Source organism: Tupaia chinensis, unplaced genomic scaffold, assembly GCF_000334495.1.
Source record: "Tupaia chinensis unplaced genomic scaffold, TupChi_1.0 Scaffold000355_1, whole genome shotgun sequence".
Taxonomy (NCBI): domain Eukaryota; kingdom Metazoa; phylum Chordata; class Mammalia; order Scandentia; family Tupaiidae; genus Tupaia; species Tupaia belangeri.
In genome coordinates, this window is record NW_006159850.1 from 8,383,681 (window position 1) to 8,390,350 (window position 6,670).

The following is a 6,670-nucleotide window of genomic DNA, read 5'->3' on the forward strand; positions in this document are numbered from 1 at the left end:
ATGGAATCCTAATAAAATGTAATGTTTTAGGGAGCAGCTGGTGGTGTGGTGGTTGAGGCTCCGAACTCTCACATGGCCAACCATGGCTAAGTCCCAGACCTGGCAACTTGCTTTCTCTCTCCAGTGAGCAGATGTACCCAATAGCAAATTTAAAAAATAATGATAACAGTAAATAAAATTAAATAAATAACTCTTCAAAAATGTTAATGTTTTTAAAAGCTGTGGTTGATACTATGCAATAGTTTATGGAGAATGGTTGCTAGATTTAGTAAACAAAAATACAGAACACAAGTAAAGTATAAGTATATCCTAAATGTGAGGCATACTTATGCTAAAAATATTCATGTTTTTTATGTAGAATTCATAAGTGTCTTGGCATTTTCTACTTTGGTTAGAAATGTATTAGTTACCTAAGGATGCTATAACGAAGTTCCACAAAGTAGGTGGCTTAATACAATTTTATTCTCTCACAGCTTTGGAGACTACTAGTCTGAAATCAAGGCATGAACAGATCCATGCCTCCTCTGAGAACCAAGGTAGAACCCTTCCTTTCCTCTTTCTGGTTCCTAATGACAGCCAGTAGACTTTGGTGTGCCTCAGCTTGGAGCTGCATCACTGCAGTCTCTAACTCTGTCATCATCTGGCATTCTCTACATGTGCCTCTGCTCTGGGTCTTGTCTCCTCTTCCTGTAAGGACACCAGTCATATTGGATGAAGGGCCCACCTAATTCCCATGACTTCATCTTAACTAATTATATTCACAACAACTCTGTTTTCACATAAGGTCACATTCTAAAACACTAGGGATTAGGACTTCAACATATCTTTTGTAGAGGACACAATTTACACCTTAACACAGTGGTTATCTTATTTGATCTATTTATTTTCATTTCTAATGGGCACATGTGCTCACCAGAAAGAGATGGGGAGGGAGGAAATACTCTCCAATGGGGTATGGTCCTGCCAAATCCTTTCTCTATTTCTCCATCCCATCAGAATTTAGGGCATGCATGCACACATGGCAATGTGCTTTCAAAGCCTCCAGAGCCAAGATTAGAGCCATGGTTGGCCATATGGAAGTCCCTTAATCATGAGGCTATGGAGCCAGTTCTCATTGTATGTAAATTCTTAGAAAAACATGATTCTAGTTCACGATGAAGAATCTATGAGAAGCCTAAGTCCCAGACAGTAAGTAACCCACCCATGTTTGTGCAGCTCTAATAGAAGCCATGGTGATAGTCGTGGGATCTCAGCAGTACAATCAATCCTGGCTCTGTTTAGCCTCTGGCAATGCGAAAGCATCCTGCTCAGAAAACTCAGGGCTATGGTCTGTGCACAGAGCAACCTCTGTGTCATGGCCAAGGGCCAGTTACTCACCATCTTTGGCTCAGGGTCCTGACCGCTAAAACAGACAGATTCACACAGGAGCCATGGCCACACGTTGCAAGTGAGCTGTGAGCAGTGAGCACTTGTGCGGCTAGTTGGAATGGAGGTTGCTGAAGTGTCAGACACACACCTGCTTTCAAAAAAAAAAAAAAAGTACAAGAACTTGTTACTAAATGTTTACTATTTTGTATATGTTGAAATGATTTCATACATGGTCCACACTGTCTTAGATCATTGTCTCAGGTTTCTCTGTTTACTTGTTTTTCCATTATCTTTTAGCTATAGAGCACTTCATTTAGGCACAACACAGGACAGTCTCAATAAAAGCTAGTTTTGTTTATTTAAGAACTCATTTATTCAGCAGGTATTTACAGGCCTGTTGACAACAGAGATGACATATCTTCTTCCTTCTTGAGTTTGCCTTCTCATAGAGGTGAAAGGTAGGAAGTAAACCAATTAAATGCAAAGTTAACTTGAATAGCGAAAGTTAAGTTTTATTTGTGATAAATGACAGAAAAGAAGCATACAGGAGGACAAATAGGAGACCATTCTATGGAGATGTTTAAGCTGAGCTCTGCACTATCAGGAGGGGTCGTGTGTCCCTAATAAGAGTCTCCTTTCTCTGTTTCTCCCCACCTGAACCCAACTTGAGAGACTATCTTAATTCTGACACCTTCAGTTTCTCACTTCTGAAAGAACAGAAACTCCTACCCCAACGTGAATCTCAGATAAGAACGAGGAGCATCCTGATCGAGACTTTAGGGTAGGCAGGAGGTGTGGTGGTTAAGGGCGCTAGACTCCCACATGGCCAACCACAGTTCAAGTCTCTGACCTGGTGGTTTGTTTTCTCACTTTCCCTCTCTCTTCCCCACCCCCCCACATGTGCTCTGTCCCTCTCTAATCAAATTAAAGGAATGAAAGAAAGAAAGAAAGAAAGAAAGAAAGAAAGAAAGAAAGAAAGAAAAAAAAAATAATTCTTAAAAGCAAGACTTCAAGCCTTCAGGTCTGACATTGGTGATTTGAATGGGCTGGATGTGTATCCATCTGAGACTGGGCTTGGGTGTCTGATAAGTGTGGTAAGACGCAAGACTGGGTCATGGCTGCTCTGGAGCAAGACTTCTCACATGGTGGACAAGTCATCTTCATTTTCACAGCATCAGTTTTCCTATCTAAAGGGAAAAACAAGAAAACTGATTAATTTTGAGATGAAAAGGAGGGAACACAATTGTCATAAGAAATGAAAATATCTTCTTTTATGAAAGAAAATAAGGAGTAAAGAAAACAATTGGGGAAAGAAACTGAAAAACCTGGGAAGTCCATGTTGGAGGAAGGAAGAAAAAGCAGAAGAAAGGAGTGGGGGAGCAGGGCAGGAGCAGGGAAAGGAGGGGAGGGATAAGAGAGAAGGAGAAAGGGGAGGAATCAGAGAGGGAAGAAAATGAAGAAGAAACGATGCAGCAAGATAGAGATGGTGAGACACTCTCAGGGTTTCGTGGAAGGCTGTGTTCTTTTTTTTTTTTTTTTTTTTTAAATGTTTGTTCTCATTAATTTTGAGATGAAAAGGAGGGAACACAATTGTCATAAGAAATGAAAATATCTTCTTTTATGAAAGAAAATAAGGAGTAAAGAAAACAATTGGGGAAAGAAACTGAAAAACCTGGGAAGTCCATGTTGGAGGAAGGAAGAAAAAGCAGAAGAAAGGAGTGGGGGAGCAGGGCAGGAGCAGGGAAAGGAGGGGAGGGATAAGAGAGAAGGAGAAAGGGGAGGAATCAGAGAGGGAAGAAAATGAAGAAGAAACGATGCAGCAAGATAGAGATGGTGAGACACTCTCAGGGTTTCGTGGAAGGCTGTGTTCTTTTTTTTTTTTTTTTTTCTTAAAATCTTTGTTCTCAAATTGTCTGATCAATTGATGGCCGTTTCATGCAATGAAAAGGTAACAAACTCAGCTTAGACTTTCTACCAACACAGAGTGAGGCAGGGGCCTCTTCTTACTCTGTGATCTGAGAGTTGTTGCCTATTTTCCAAGGACCTGGGCAGGAAGACAATCTAGCGCTTTTGCCGGAAATTCTTGTTTTCAAAGAGTAGTTTGGTTAGGTGTGAGATATATTCATTTACTGCAACGCGTGTGCAGGATTAGGGTACCCCACTCACATGACCTTCGCCTTATACTGGGAAGGAGTGTTTAGTGCAAGTGAGTTTGAGAACTATTCCTTGGACGCTGACCAGTGAGGATACCCTCCCAGGGGTGTTTGTAGCCTTTGAAAGCTTGTCTTATTCTCTTGCTTGTTTCTCTCACCAGGAAAGGGGATCCAGACCACAAAAACCCCAGGCACCCCCGGCGAGGTGCTGGCCATGTCAGCCCATCACCATCTCACTGACCATGCGGTGTCTATTTCCTCTTTCTTCTCCTTGTACAATCAACGGATCCTTTCCATGGAGAGAAAATGAAAAGAATCTGATTTAATTTTATTATGGTTTTGATGCATGTTCAGTCTTTAACTTTGATACACAAAGCAAGTAAAACTGAGTAGAGGGTAGGTCAGATAAATAAATGTTGCAGTTCCACAGAAGAATTAGGAATATTTGACAGAGTAGGGTAAGTACTAAGAATAATCTTGAACAATTTTAACCCTGAACAATTGATCCTACAGTGAACATGCACTAATCTCTAAACAATAATATTTATATTGAAAAAAATAATGAAACAAAGCATGATAGACTTTTTAAAAATGTTTTGAATATAAATATTTACTTTGAATATGTAAAAAATATAATTGGGTCAAATAAAAAATGTAAAAAAATGACTGACTTAAAATATTTAACAATAAAGATAATATAAAACATTACAAGTCATTTTTTCTTTCTTTCTTTTTTTCTTTTTTTGGAGAGGTTTTTGCTATAGGGCGTGTGCGCTCGCCAGACAGAGACAGAGAGACAGAAAGTAAGAAATCACCCTCCGGGGGGATGGCCACGCCGCAATCCCTTCTCCTCCATTCTCCTCTCAGGATCTTGGGCACACGTGCACATGTACACGGTGTGAGTTTAAGCCACCAGGTCTGGGACTCAAACCACGGTCGACTACGTGGGAGTCCAGTGACATAGCCATTATGCTAACTGCTGGTCCCACATTGCAAATCATTTTAAGGAAAAAAATCTACACCCAGTATCCCACCATGCTAATAGATTTTTTTTTTTTTGCAAATTCCTTTCATCTCTGCCTACACATGTATATTTGTATGTTGCAATTATAGTACAAGTATCATTTTGTGTTCTTCTATTCCTACGTCTTTCATCCATCTAGCTTCAGAGTCATAATAAGCATTACATCTCTGCTGTTGTCAACTGTTACCCAGAGAATTACCTGAACTCCTGACTGCCTCCACTTGGTCAGTATTCTTCTTTTAATCATAAAAGTACCATTTCCTTCTTATATTTAGCACTGATCAGAGTTTCATTTTTATTTATTTACTTTTTTTGAGTGTGATTCTTTGATTAGTATCTTTTACCTCCCTGAAACCGGAAGATCCTTACTAAATGCTTTTTAGTTCACTGTTATATCCTTAATCCATGCTAAGTGCCTATTAACCATGTCTTAAATACATGGTACATAATAACTACATAATTTCTTGTCATGCTGGTGTTGCAATAGTCTTGTTATTATACTGCTATGGTTATACACTAATTTGCTTCAGATATCTTTTTGAATAAAATATAGTATGAACAATGTTTTAATGTAAATAAATTTTAAAAGATTTATTTCATTTTATTATTTTTTTAACTTGTTATAGGGCATACATGCTCACCAGAGAGACAGAATGAGAAAGCAAGCCCCCAGGTCCAGGACTTAAGCCACACTGGCTATGTGGGAGTCAGTGCCTTTAACCACCATGTCACTTGCTGGTCCCTATGAAACTAAATTTTATAAACTTATTTTCTTAAAGTAGAAATCACCAGGCCAATGTTGATGATTGAAACTATTTGTAAAAAAAAATGTGACTATAAAATGATAAAACCGTTTGAACCATTCATGTTTATAAAATAAATAATATACATAGCATATATAACCTAAAATTTTCAAAAGAAGAAACTTTAAATCATTTGTAAGTACACTATTCAAAGATGATCATTATTTATCATTCTTTCTAAGCTGTGTTACTTCTGAGGATATGTGTATGTATGTTTGTGTATGTGCATATATGTATGTGTGTTCATATGTGTGTTTGTGAGTAGCTAGAGATAGATACCAGTTATGTAAACTCTGACTCACAGAATTTACATAGTTTAATACCCTGTCCCACTTCTCCAATTTGCCATTATGAAATAATTTTCATATCTTCTAACCTCTTAGGTTTCATGTTGCATATAACTTCATTGCATGAATGAGTTATAATTTAACAGTGTCTTACTTCGAGAGTTAAAGATTGTTTTCAATTCTTCACTATTATATATATTATAGCAACAAACAATTTTTAATGTACTGTTGATTCTCATTATCACGATAGTTAGGTAATTCTGAATCATTTTTCTTAGGGGAACCTATGGGCTTAAGTTCCTGCAAGCCTCCAGTCACAAGAATTTAAGTCACCAGTATATAACCTTGTTATGTGTTTCTGGTTAGACATCTTCTTTGATACGTATTGTAGATCTGTTGACATTGAACCTAAAGTCATCATTGCTGTTACTCTTGACAAAGAAGCTTCTCTAACATGGATATTTTTCTCTCTCAGACACGTCAGAGCCTTCTGGGGCTTGGAAGCACTAGACACTACTTCGACACTGTGCTTGGAAACACTAGACATCACTTCACCAACAAAAAGCACAAGGATATGAAAAAATGTGGCACAAAATAGACTGCAAAAGAACACTGTTTACAATTTAAGAGCCCAAGCTAGAAGGCAAAATGTTAATTTCATGTCACCTCAGCTGGGTTACTCTTAAGACTTACTGCAAAGGTTGTTGCAAGGAGTGATTGAGTATACGTAGCTAAAGCATATGACAGGGTCCTTCATCAGATTCCATAAACTGCAGTGGCTCACTTGGGATGGCAACTCCCCTGGAGGCTGAACAGATGCCCCCCCCAAAAAAAACTCTACACTTTACCATTCAAGACAACATAAAGCAATATATAATTAAGATTTTTATTTTGAAGTTCATAGGACTTTTAACCACCTGGGAACAGAAAAAATGTATGTTTGTGTGTATATATAAAATATATATTATATCAATATGTAAAAATATATATTATATACTATATGGAATATAGTATATATGATGATATATATTATAT

At 37.9% G+C, this 6,670-nt stretch overlaps 1 long non-coding RNA gene across 1 annotated transcript in view; it reads right to left on the reverse strand.

The window, feature by feature from the left end:
• Positions 1–2,395: 2,395 nt before the first annotated feature.
• LOC102490627 (uncharacterized) overlaps positions 2,396–6,670 on the reverse strand; it is a 139,142-nt gene continuing 134,867 nt past the window's right edge. Inside the window, exon 3 of the long non-coding RNA XR_335187.1 lies at positions 2,396–2,555. This is a non-coding gene — a long non-coding RNA (uncharacterized LOC102490627). The remainder of the gene's footprint in view (positions 2,556–6,670) is intronic.